The 13,623-nt window shown below is 41.9% G+C and overlaps 1 protein-coding gene and 1 long non-coding RNA gene across 4 annotated transcripts in view; both read left to right on the forward strand.

Moving 5' to 3' along the window:
• Window positions 1-13,623, forward strand: part of PSD3 (pleckstrin and Sec7 domain containing 3) — a 430,527-nt gene that overhangs the window by 299,786 nt on the left and 117,118 nt on the right. The window lies entirely within an intron of this gene.
• Window positions 1,474-4,752, forward strand: LOC118650257. Its single transcript, XR_004965922.1, has 3 exons — window positions 1,474-1,527; window positions 2,868-2,941; window positions 4,738-4,752. It is a non-coding gene; the product is annotated as an uncharacterized LOC118650257 (long non-coding RNA).

Consider the following 13,623-nt stretch of genomic DNA (forward strand, 5'->3'; position numbering starts at 1 on the left):
AAGGCAGTGCCAGGAGAAGTGATCATTAAAGAATCCTGAGAGGGTATGGACCTGGAGTCAACAGGGTTGGTAACCAACTGGCTTGAGAAGAGGCAGAAAGATAAGGAAGCCAGAGGAAGGCCAGATGCCTGCCCTGGTATCTTTTAGAAATATATACTGAAATATTTATCAGTACATTTGAGTGAAACAACACTAGGTGTTAGACCGGCAGAGTCAGGCCAGACCTTAGTACTTGAGTTTTGACAAGAAAGACTTCAGAGCCAAGACTCAGACTATAAGATAAAGTTTATTTAGAAAATCACAGAGGTAGAGGACGTCAACAAGAAGAAATGGGCTCAGTAAACACGTTATAGAGGCAAAGAAGGGCCTTTGGAGCTTAGGACAGAGAGGCAAGGAAAATGGGCCCGGGGGTGGGGGGTGGAGAACAGGGGGGAAGAAAGGTGCAGGCCTGCTCCATTAAGAGCCACCAAAGTGCCAAAGTAGTCATGCTTTAACAGCCTATATAATAAATTAATGGACTTTATGTACCTTTTAAATTATATCTAATTAAATGATTAAATTAAGAAATCTGTTTTCAAAGGGAAACAGGAAGAGTTGCTGCATTACTATCGCATTCTTGTTTTTGAAAGGTACATTATGTTGCCCTGGCTGGTGTGGCTCGGTTGGGGGGGAGGGGGGCAACCCATCAATGTTTCTCTCTCAATTGATCTCTGTCTCTCTGTCTCCCTCAAAAATCTATTTTTAAAATATACTTATGTTTAATATTAATATTAGAGCCCCAAAAGATGATTGTCAATTTTAGATATTATAACATACTCAGTGAAGTTAAAGTGAATCCTTCTGGTTCATTGAGCTATCCTGTTCTCAAATAATTCTTGCCCTTGAAAAACGATGCAGGGTTTGACTAAAGAAAAATTCTATCAAATGCCTTTGCAAATGAAAAAGCCTCACACTGTCAAAAGTTTTCAAACATTTTACTGTTGATTAACTGCCTATAGTGAAAATTTTGTATTTGGGAATAAGTTCAAAAAGGTAACTATTTCCAATGGGCCTACTAAAGAAAGGAAGAAATAAGAGCAGAAGCAATAGCTTGATTTTTCTTTTTTAAGGCCTCGTTGCAATATGTGCAATGTATAATACTGGGAAGAACTGTAATGAACTTTGGTTTAAATAATGGAAATAATTAAAAGCTTCACATATTGCCTTGTTCCATCTTACCACACACCCATTCTGTATCTCTGTATGTCTATCCAAAAGATTCTTATGACTAACTTATCTTTCATACCATTTCAATTCCTTTTATTTTTTTCTTATTATACATTGCCCTGTAGTCCTTCCACTGCCTGAAATCTTTTCCAGGAATTATAAACATCCCAGCAAAAATTTTCTTTTTTTTTTTTAATATATTTTATTGATTTTTTACAGAGAGGAAGGGAGAGAGACAGAGAGTCTGAAACATCGATGGGAGAGAAACATCGATCAGCCGCCTCCTGCACATCTCCCACTGGGGATGTGCCCGCAACCCAGGTACATGCCCTTGACCGGAATCGAACCTGGGACCCCTCAGTCCGCAGGCCGACGCTCTATCCACTGAGCCAAACCAGTTTCGGCTAAAAATTTTCTGAGGAAACACTCTTCATATAGAGTAATTGACCAAGTGACTAGGAGATTAGTCAACTCACTAAATGTTTACAGCTTCAATTTTTACCACATATAATTAATTGTCACCATGGAAGCAATCTGAAGAACCAAAATGTTGGGCCTTCTTGCTTAATTGTAAATGGGTGTATCGATTTGGGTAGCTAAATTGCTATAGTAAATGATCCCAAATTGTATAATGGCTCAAACACAGTTTGTTTGTTGCTTATCCAGTTGTCCAAGGCAGATGTTCTGGTGAGCGGTTGCTTCCTTTTGTGCAGAAATAGAGCAGCCTCTTCCACTTTGGCTTCATCATCCCAGGGACATCATTTTTCTGTATCTGGTTTGTAACAGGGGAAAGAGCGAAGGGACCCCGGTTCTCTAAGAGGCACACGTCCCTTTTGCTCACCTTCCGCTGGTTAGGCGTCCAGCTGCAAGTGGGCCTGAGAAGCAGTCTGGGATATCCCCAGCAACAACCCTGTGCCAAGGAGAAGAAGAGGGACTTGGGTTGACAAAAGGGTGTCTGTGTCACACCAGGTCACCTTTTCATCCGTTTCCTGATGAGCCTGCTTTAGTGAGGTTTCTCCTTGGGTCTTCACATGCTTTCCCCCTTTACAAGCCAGGAAAAAGCAATGCAGCAAAGAAATGAATTTTTGGTTGCTTTTCAGAAGACAATTTGTTTGACATTTTTTTTTAAAGTATTAATTCTAGAAGAAACTGTAGAGATTATCTCATCTGACACTTATACTTGAAAGATGAGGAAGGTAGGACCCCTTAAAAAATGGGACTTTTGCTGGAGGTTATTCAGGTTATCAGAGACAGAGCTTAAGACCTGGAGATTTTAAGATAAAGGAAGAGAGGGGGGTAGCTTGTTCCTTTCTTGGAACTCAATTTAAGGCATTTTAAAAATATAGGAATACTCTAAGACAACAGAATGTTTCCAGTCTAAATCTAATAGCAAAGAAGTGATGTTTTAGTACGTCGTGGACCTCAGTTACTATAAGTAAAAGAAATATTTTTTCAGAGTGCTCTGTAAGCCACTCTTGTTAAATAGATTATCAAGGAGACAGGCTTCATATTTGAGAAAACATTTTTATGATGAGTCCTATCTCTTGTCAAGAACTTTTATTGTTGGCTAGAAAGGTAGTGGATAGTAGAAATACTGGACATGCTCAAATCTTGTAAGCAGCTCTTTGTTTATCACTCTGCCCATGCTGCCTGTCATCCAGCACTGTAGCCACTGGACCCGAATGGCTGTTGAGCACGTGATACATGGCTAGTCCAAACTGAAATGCTCTGTGAGGTAAGACACATACCAGATGTCGAAGACTTAGTGTTGAAAAAGGGATACAAAATATCCTACAAATTTTTATATTGATTACATGTTGAAATGATAATGTTTTAGATATATCAGGCTTATTTAGGTTAATTTCACCTGTTTTCTTTTTACTCATTGTAATTTTAAATTATATACGTGACTTTCATTATATTTCTATTGGATAGTACTGCCCTAAACTTGTCCCCAAAATTAATGATAGTATGATTTGTGTCTCCCTTATCTTCGTCAGAATGAGCAAAAATGGTAGAGCCAGGTTTCTTAGAACTAGCTCAATATACTTAAATATTTAGTCTTATTTAAACTTATAAGGAGTGATTGTGATACTATGTTATCCTAATGCAGTAAAACCTTGATTATTCTGGGGGGAAATTATCAGTACCTGAGGTAAGTGATGTTTTAAAAGAAATGCACTTCACTTTGCTCCTAGGAATGTATACTAACATAAGCAAAGCAAAGTGCTGCTTAGTAAAATACAGTGGGGCCTTGACTTATGAGTATAATTCGTTCCGTGACGGAGCTCGTAACTCAAATTACTCATATGTCAAATCAAAAAGTGAACGAGTGAGACTCGTGATGCTGGGCTGATGATGTGGCGTTCACTGTGATGTTCGCTGCGCCAACTAGCGGTGGGGTATCTGAAGCTGGCTCGTAACCCGAATTTTAGCTTGCAACTCAAAGCAAAAAATCGGCCGAGAGACGGCTCGTATCTCAAAAAACTCGTTAGTCGGAACACTCGTAAGTCAAGGCCCCACTGTAGGTCACACAAAGTAATAGAAAGAGCACAGCTTTTAGGATCCTGGTAGATTCAGCACTAAATTCAAGTCCTTATTTTAGCTGAACAACTTTAGGCAATATAGCCAACTTCTCTGAAACACAGCTGTAAAATGAGATGAATACTATCTACCTAATAAATAGTGTTTGTCATAAAGATTAAAGAATTAAGTGAAGTAATAATGAAGTTTCTGGCATATGTTACGTTTCCTGAGCAGCTTACTCTGTGTCAAAGATTAATTTATAGGAAGTTCTTTAGGGGTTAGTCTCCAGATGATAACAGGGAGGGTGGGGTGGAGAACAGTGGAGGAGAGAGGAAAAGAAGTTGGACAGTGATGCAGTATCTACAGAGACCTCAGCTGACCTTAGTGGAGCTCTGAACCAGAGGTGGCTCTTCAGAGCTGTCCTGCTGTGAGTGGAGGAGCCAGGCAGCCATTGACTCATCATCAGGTGCAGATAATCCCTCCCTTGGAACAGTGAACTTGGGCCAGGCAGCTTTCCTCGGCTCAGGGCAGTGCAGAGGGGGCTGACAGGTGAGGCTGGGTGTGCCCCTCCTTGCTGAAGGGGCACCTGGGCAGCCCAGCAGGGTCCACGCAGGAATGTTCATTATCCTCTCCTCCTATTGCAAAGCTTGCCTTTCCATGGGACAATATGCTATGTGTTGTCTGAAGTTAGCAGAATTAATTTGACTATTTGAACTATTTCCTGTTACAAACACTGACATTTTTAAACTCATCTCTGGAAGCATATGTGTAAGTTTTTCTAGAGCATAGTCCTGGGGGAAGAACTGCCAGCTCATAAGGAAGACAAATTCAACTTTATAAGATAATGGGAAATTGTTTTTCCAGAGTGTACAGAGGAGGAGCAAAACAGGTGGGATGGACCCCAGGAAATTTTAATGATGATGGTTATATTCTACTTCAAGTATTGGCGGTTTGAAGGGTGACTGTTTTTTTAATATATTTTATTTTTATTTTTATTGATTTCAGAGCAGAAGGGAGGGGGAGATAGAAACATCAATGATGAGAATCAGTGATTGGCTGCCTTTTTTTTTTACTTTATTGACTAAGGTATTACATATGTGTCCTTATCCCCCCACCACCCCACTCATGCCCTCACCCCCCTGTTGTCTGTGTCCATTGGTTTGGCTTATATGCATGTATACACGTCCTTTGGTTGATCTCTCCCCCTTACCCTCACCCTCTCTTAGTTCCCCTCTGAGGTGTGACAGTCTGATCAATGCTTCTCTGTCTCTGGATCTGTTTTTGTTCATCAGTTTATGTTGTTCATTATATTCCATAAATGAGTGAGATCACGCCCCCTACTGGGCATTGAGCCTGCAACCTGGGCATGTGCCCTTGACCAGAATTGAACTTGGGACCCTTCAGTCCACAGGCTGATGCTCTATCCACTGAGCCAAACTGGCTAGGGCAGGGTGTTTATTTTTTTATGTTTAGTATCTTGCATAAACATATGTATTATTTTGTATGTAACACTTGTTACATAATAAAAATGCTCCATAAGAGGGAATAGAAGGAAGTTGCCCCTAGTTCCATGAAATCCTTCAGGGGTCTTCTAAAGTACATGGAAGTAATTATTTGTTTCTAAAGTATCTGGTACCTTCTACAGTTGTTTATAACATATTATGACAGGAGACATGAAAGATGCTGCTAACCAATTACTCTTATACCTCACACTTGCACTTTCCTGTCTGCAGGGCTCATTGGAGCTGCCAGGTATCAATGACTTGTGTCTGCAGCATCCTCTCAGAGATATTAGGGTTTAATTTGCATTGTCAGCCTTCACCTAATCAGCCCCAGTTGTGATCTCAGGATCACTGTAACGTTAGCTTTCATCAGGCCTTTGTTTCTGCTTTTCTTTGTGAAGAGGCTTTTTCCTTCTGCTAGAGATCTGTCTTCTCAGATAGTTCAGTCCCCAGAGAATTGGAGAATTGCACTGCCTCGCTCTGGTCCCTTCTTCATGCGATTCTTCTTAGATTCTCTGTTTCCACATTCTGGTTTCTCCTACATAAAAATGTGTATTGGATTTTTTTAATATCTAAGAGGTAATATTTTTAAGGGAATGCTATAATTTTCTACCACATACTTGGCCTCTAGATCCCTTGCAAACCATTTTGTTGATCAGAATAATTTCTTAATTTTTCTTATTTTTCAATTATAGTTGACATTCAATATGTGGGGCAAAAGTAGGTTACACTTGTGAAAAACAGAGCTTATTCTTGTATTATTTATTAATTATTGTATTATTTTTCATAGGAACAACTGTAAACCTACTTTTGCCCCGCCCTGTATATTAGTTTCAGGTGTATAACTTAGTGACTAGACATTTCTATAACTTAGGAAGGGATCACATAGTTATCACAATATTATTGACTCTATTCCATATGTTGTACTTTACATCCTCTTGACTTTTTATATATGACAATTTGTTCATCTTAGTCCCTTCCCCTTTTTCACCCATTCCCCAGTCCCCTCCCATCTGGCAGCCATCAATTTGTTCTCTTTATCCATGAGTTTGTTTCTGTATTGTTTGCTTATTTTGGTTTTTAGATTCTACATATATGTGAAACCATGTGACATTTGTCTTTCTCTGTCTGACTTATTTCTCTTAGCATAACACCCTTTAGGTTCATCCATAGTGTTACAGATGGCAAGATTTCATTCTTTTTTATTGCTGAATAATATTCCAGTGTATATATGCACCACATCTTCTTTATCTATTTCTTAATTGATGGACACTTAGATTGCTTCCACATCTTGACTATTTAAAATAATAATTTTAATTAGGTAAGAAGTGAAAAAAGCTTTCATCTGGAGAAGTCACCTTACTTTTAAATTAATTAATTTGAGTTCTGTTGAATGTTTTCTCCAGAGACTTGGGGAGCAAGTAGTGGTGGGAACAGATGAGCAGAGTTGGCTGGCAGGGGTTGGGGTGGGTGAGAGTGGTGGGTAGGTGTTTAAGGTACAGGAATAGGAATGTTTTATTGATGAGTGTTTGCTGTTTAGCGGCTTGGACATTGGTAGTTACCAGGATCTTCTTCATCGTTGTTACTGAAGTAAAGCTCTGGCTTCACCTACTTTATTGTTTGTCTCAAACTCGGACAGCAGTATATGCAGATCTCAAACTCACAAGACTTTCAGAGCATCGGCGTCTAGCGTTACTACCCAGTTACCACAAATATGCCACTTACATATCAGGTGTTATGCTAAGTGCTTCATCTTTGTTTCCTCTCCACCATCTCCCATAATGTCATTTGTAGTAGCCAGGATTCTTGACTACAAAGAAAAAGAAGGAAACTGACTCTCAGTAACTTAAGGCATGTATTGGAAGGTTATTAGGTAGCTCATGAGGTGGATGGGGAGGCAGTTTGAGAATCACAGGAGGAAGACGAGTTCCAACTAAGGAAGGCTGACAGCAGAGGAAAATGCCAAGCTGCTTCCATGGGAAAGATGTGGTCATGACAGCAGCTGCCGCCACTATTACAACAGGGATGCTCTGTCACTGACTGCGTCTTCATGTCACTCTCTTGGGAGCATCACGGGGCCAAGCTTAGGTCGCACGGGTTTGCTCCTAGCCTACAGGACAGGGCCCAGCCTATGTCCTATTCATCCCCCAACCTCTGGCACACAGTGGGGGTTTCTCCTAAAGTAGGAAGTTGTTCCTGTGAGTAGCCTCAAGTCCACAAATGTTCAGTGAGTCAGATTTCTCCCTTTTTCATCGAGATTTTAAGAATTTAAGTAACTTACCCACTTGATACATCCAGTCAGTGATGGAACCAGATGTGAACACAGGTCAGTTCCTCACCATGGCATTTCCCACCGCCTTTAGTGCTATTAACCTTGTAGAAGCCACAGTTGGGGTCTTAGCCACATTGAAATTTAGATGAGGCAGAAAGTGTTAAATAGAAATCTATTGTCTTATTTTGTTTGAAGGTTGCATATTTCCAGCTGGTCTGGTTCCATAGAAGCCCTGCAGGTGTTGTTAAGGACTCATTTGGGAGTGGCAGTACTGTAACCAGCTGGTTGAAGGAAATGAATTTGAAACAGCCCTGTATCCTCCAAACTTTGAAAAGTCTGGCTCAGTTTGATCATCTGATGCCCATGTATAGTGTAGTGTAGCCTTTAGCTATTTACAGAAGACTAGACTCCTGAATTTTCTCCAGGATTTTTCTAAACCTTTCAGTTTACTAGAGAGGGAGCTGGTGCCAGCCCAAACTCCCGACTGGACCATCTACCCCCGGATATGACCTGGAGCCCCAGGCACAGTATTGATATTAAAGGGATTTAAATTGTTCCTAACTCTCTGTTTCTTTTGATTGGAATTCTGGGGAGACCTTGCTGATTGAAAAGATAAAATAACATCCATGTAGTGCCATCTCTTTGGTTTACTGTCTTTTTGAGAATGAAAGCCAAGGATAAGTTTGGAAACAGAAAATGCCCCCAAATTAACGTTTTGCAGCTTCTTGTGGAACTGTACAGCCACTGATATTACTGTTGTGCTACAATTGCTGCTGTTCCCTCTCTTTCCTATTCATCCTTCAGTCCCACCTCAGCCTCACATCTTACTTTCCTCGGGGAAACCTTCCTGCACTCAAGCCCAAGTCAGAACCTGCTGGAAACCTTGAGTACCTTGTGCTGCTGCTCATAGCAGGGGCACAGGTCCTGTTTCACCATTGCTGTGGGATTATTTGATTATTTACTAATTAATGATTATTTGATTAAGGTCTATCTCAATATAAGCTCAGTGGGAGCAGTAGTCTGTTTGGTTTTGTTTATTCTATTTCTAGCGCCTAACAGAGTAAATGAGGGAAATCACAAGGGTGAACAGGATTAAACAGGTGTTTTGTCCTCTGCACTCTGCAGCTTACAGTTATTTGTACATGGCACCAATGGTAACCATTTTTTGGTAAAATTACATATGACTTGAAATTATTAAGGACTGATGGAAACTGGTAAGAAAGGGATACAAACTACCAAGTGAACTAAGCAAAGAAATGGAAATGAAATTGTGTGGTCTCAGATGACTTTCTGATAAATGAAAGTGAGACAGCAACATGTGGCATGCTCTCTGCCACATTTGGGAGAAGGGGTAATGCAGTAGAGTCATGTATTTTGATTGGCAGTGTTTCTTCCGTGGATAATTTCTCTTTGGTGTAAAGCTCCTCAAGGGTAGCCACCTCTGACCATGGCGTGGAGCCTGGCATGCCTTAGGCACTCAGGGAATGTTTGTCGAATTGACACTAAGTGTTATAAAGAGATTATTGAATTGAGTGGGCTGTGGAACAGAATACTGTCTTGGCACTTATCATCCCATCTGTAATTATTAGTGTACTCACTGGAAGAACAGCTTTTGGGTCCCTGGAATGATACAATTTCTGTGTTTGCATTTTGTATGTATTTGGGGGTAGAATGCAGAGTACCTTCTTGTGGCACAGAGAGAAGAATTTATAGTGTCTCAGGTATACATGACAGGTTTTTCTACCCCTCCAGAAAGACTAATAGTTACAAGATAAGGTTCTGTGTGTTGTTTTTTCCATGTGACAGTTTGGAAAGGTGTGAGCTGAATGTGATAGTGTCGGTTATAAAGAATTGTCTTATGAACACTCGCACACAGGTGCAGTCTTCCTTCTATATTTTCCTGTACTTCTAAAGAGCAGTCTGACACATGACCCTTGCCTAAACATCTTACATGACTGGCTTTGGTTTATGAAGGGAAAATGATGTTTTCTCAAGTTTGGGACTATTTCACGCTTACAGGGTGTGTTTTTTCCCGCAAGAATGTTATTTAATTTTGAATGTAAGAAGGTTCTATTTAAAGATTTCTTCCCCATCCTGTTGCTTTGTATGTTGGAGGAACAGATGGCACTAAAGCATGTGATAGTACAGGCAGGATTGAAGGCTGGTAGAGTGAGGTGACGTAGCCTCATAGGCAGAACATGTCATAGGGATTTTGACTTCCAGCTGCCAATGACTGGAGACAGTGATTGTTCATTAAAATCAGGCTTAGTTTACATTCTGGATAACGATTTATGAACCAAGGAAACCCATAGCCCCACTGCTGGACAGAACTTTTCACTTTTATGTCCAGAGGAGATGGATAAAGAGAAGGATTATCAGACCTTTACAGAAAGGGTCTGTGGACAAAAGGGAGGGTCTGTGAAATGTGCTCATTAGGCTGAGATCGGAGGATAAGGAGACCAGACAGCAGATTAAGTGTCTAATCTGGGAGAAATTATCAGAGTCCAATTTCAGAAAATAGTCTGTGAGGCGTGTCCAATCCGTTAAAGTGGTAGATTGATGACACATGGCAACAGGGCTGCAGTTCAGATTCCTTAACACAGATGTCAGCCAGGGGAGCCTGCATGAGGCTCATGTGGATGGACCACCTGGGGATCGGGATGGGGTCCCAGGGTCTGAGCACGAAATGCATGTAGGCTGCCACCATCTGCGGGGGTTCAGCACGAGTCCCAGACTAGAAAAGTGTCAGCTGGGAAAGCCTGGAAGAAGAGAGGAAAAGTCAAACAGGGAGTACGTTTTTATCTAACTTATCTATTTATTGTTTTATTGATTGATTTGTTTTAGAGAAAGAGGAAGTGGGGGGAGAGAGAGAGAAACATCGATCTGTTGTTCCATTTATTTTTGCATTCATTGGTTGACTTTTGTATGTGCCCTGACTGGGGATCAAACCTGTAACCCTGAAGCATTGGGGTGTTGTTCCAACCAACTGAGCTACCCAGCCAGGGCACATTTATCTGGTTTTCATACTTAAAGCCATTCAGCGTTTCTGTGTTCTCTCACTGACTACAGTAGACATCGTTCTCTGGGAAGTTAATGTTGCTATCACGTTGCTGTATAGAAAGCAATAGCACCCAGCGAACGAAAGGATGCATACCTCGCTCCTGCCATGTCTGGGTCAGGAAGCTGCCACACATTCTTCTGGACCCTGCGACCATTTCCTGAGCTATGGGGAGACTGGATTATTTTAGTCTCCTTTCTGCAGTTGTTATATGAGTGGCCGGCCTCCATTTCACTTCAGGAGTCAGTCTCTTCATATTGAATTTTCCATTTCAAGGTAACCATTCCAAGACTTATTACAGTCGGAAAAGATGTGTGGCCGTGGACTGTTTAACCTTCAAGAAGCAAAGAACATAGGAGAACAGCATCTATCGGAAATTAGGAAACCTGGACACAAGTCCATTCTGTCACTTATTAGTCATGAGGTCATGTTTCTAGGTCTCAGGGAATCTTCATCCATAAAATGAAGACATTTAAGCAATTATTTCTAAGGACACTTCTAACTCTACCGATGAGATTAAGTCCAAATGAACTCTCTAGACAAGAAATCATTCATTAGTGCCTTTGTGACAGTAGCATCAGCTTCTAGGAGACGTTGGGCCATGTGACAGTCATTGCCAGAAAGCCCCAGTGAGCGCCTGACTCCGACTTCCAGATCAGCGTTCTGTCACTTCCCTCTGTTTCATTCAAACCAGTGTGATCTAAAGAACGAGGGAGAGCCCTGCACTCCTTTTAAGTTAAGTGAATATTCCATCCACCATTCTGTTCTGAAAATAAACTGAAGCTGATTTCCTCCCCTGACCTCCCTCCTCTCCCCTCCCCTAGCCCTTCCTTCTATGTAGGTGTTAATTGCACCTCTGGACAATTGGTATTTAGAATTCATTACCACTTTGGCTTCTCTCCAGTCTTCAAAGTGTTTTCTGCTTAATAGTTCCATGACATTTTCTGAGAGGATGGAAGCATCTGCCTGGATACCATTGATACTCTCCTGTCTTTCTCATCTGCAAGTCTTCAGCTCACTGATATCCTGAAGGCAATCACTTATAATTATGGCAATTGAATTCCCTGTCCTTTCTACCTCCAACCCCCAACTGAACTCGAGCTGCCTGAAGTTAGAGGCCTTATCCTGTGGGTGTTGTATATATCCCCAGCACTAATCCCTTGTAGGCACACACACAATGTATTACATTGAACTAATTTCTCCGGACCTTGCCTGTGGGTAGGTTTGGAGAGTTTTTCTATTCACTGGGACACTTTTTAAAAGCCTGTTAGGGCTTATGGACTAAAATGTGTCCTCAGTCAGAGAAAGCATCAGAAAGAGATGCCTTCCAGTTAATTAATTTGCATAATAGAATTCTCCTACAATTTCAATTGGATGTGGAAGTCACCTTTATTTTCTGCTGAAGTTTCCATGGACAGTTATTTCTGTACTTTCAACAGCTGCTGCACTCCAGGAGGCCTGTCTGTGTTTCCCAGCAAGCAGGCTCTCTGCACAGGCTGGCCAGCAGCTAAGCACAGTCATCCCTCTCAGAGCAGGAGGGGCGGGACGGGCCACCCAGTGGGCCTTTGAAGTGTTTTTTTCATTTCAAATCTAGTTGCAAACCCCATATGTACCTAACACCACGACTGTGGGCGATGTGAAATAAAAGGAGGAAAATAAGACTTGTTTGGGGAACAATTAGAAAACCAAATGTTTAAGATGTGATATATTGAAGGCATCATCACTGCATCCTTAGTTAGGATAGCAAAAGACTGTAAACTAGGGATCCAGTAATAAGACCCTGATAACATGTTGCATTTACACACTGGAGTACTACATGCAACTACTAAGGAGAGTGAGGTAGCTTTGTGTGTGCTGATGAGGGGAAAGTAGCAAGAAACAAAGAAGCTATGACATTTATGGCCCATAAGAAGGAGAAGCACACTCACTCCCCCAGAGCACATGGCTGGATTATCTCTGGAAGGTGCATAGGAAATTGGCAAGAGTGCTTGCTTCTGGGCAGAGGGACTGGGAAGCTGGTGTGGGAAGAAAACTTAAATTTCACTGCATACTCTCTTGTACCGTTGTGTATGAACTTTATTTTTCAGGAAAAAAATAAGTTGAAATTTTTTTTTAAGTTTAATGACATGAAATTCAGTAGAGAAGGGAAGGAAGCTGACTACCTTCGAGGAGTGTGTTTATTCTTCAGATAGCGCTTGAGGTCCTGCTCCTGCTGGATACTGCTGTAGGCTCAGAGTCGCAGGTGAAGTCCGACAGCAGTGAGTGCTGCACAGACTGGGAGGTAGCAGTAGTGATGGAGAAGGATGGAGGGCGGGGATGTAGGCTCTTTCAGGAAGGTGACTGGAGAAGGTCCCTCAGAAAAGGTAACCTTTGAACTGAGCCTCGAATGATGAGCAGCCAGCTATGTGGAGGATCAGGGCGGAGCTACAGAGTTCCAGGTGGGAGGATAGCAGACAGGAGTCATAAAGAAAGTTCCAGAAAGGACCTGTTTCTTGTGCGGATTGAGTGGATGCTATAGTTCAGTGTACTAACCTGGGCTGAAGCAACAGGCCTGGCTGACAGAGACAGTGCCAGCGCCATTGGAAAGTGGTGAGAATTACGTGTAAGTCATTGGGATAAAGCCAGAGCAGCACAGGCCCTGAGGCCTGGGGGTCTTGCCCTCTCCTTGACACTCCTCTTGAGGACATACTCAGATAAGGTAGAGGCATCATCTGTGGCTCATTCTTAGACGACCAGAGGCGTTGCAGCTGTGGGCTTGCTCCGTCCAGGTGCAAATTTGATTGGAACAGAGAGAGAGGGGGAAGGTGGAGGAAGGCTTATCTCCCTGACCTGCAATAAGGTTCATTTCTGGTTTTAAAAGGAAAGGGCAATGCAAACAGCCATTGTATGTGGAAGACAGTGTGGTTTGTGGGATGGCTTACAGTGAGGCTCTGAATGCTGATCTGTTGTCACCTCCTCAACTGACTTGTCCTCTGCAGTGGGGGCTGTAATATCGCTCACCCCCTCGCCAAACTGCCGTGCTATCACAGTTAGAGCGGGTTACTTCTGTAAAGCAGGTT

The sequence above is a fragment of the Myotis myotis genome, unplaced genomic scaffold, assembly GCF_014108235.1.
Source record: "Myotis myotis isolate mMyoMyo1 unplaced genomic scaffold, mMyoMyo1.p scaffold_m19_p_3, whole genome shotgun sequence".
Classification (NCBI taxonomy): Eukaryota; Metazoa; Chordata; class Mammalia; order Chiroptera; family Vespertilionidae; genus Myotis; species Myotis myotis.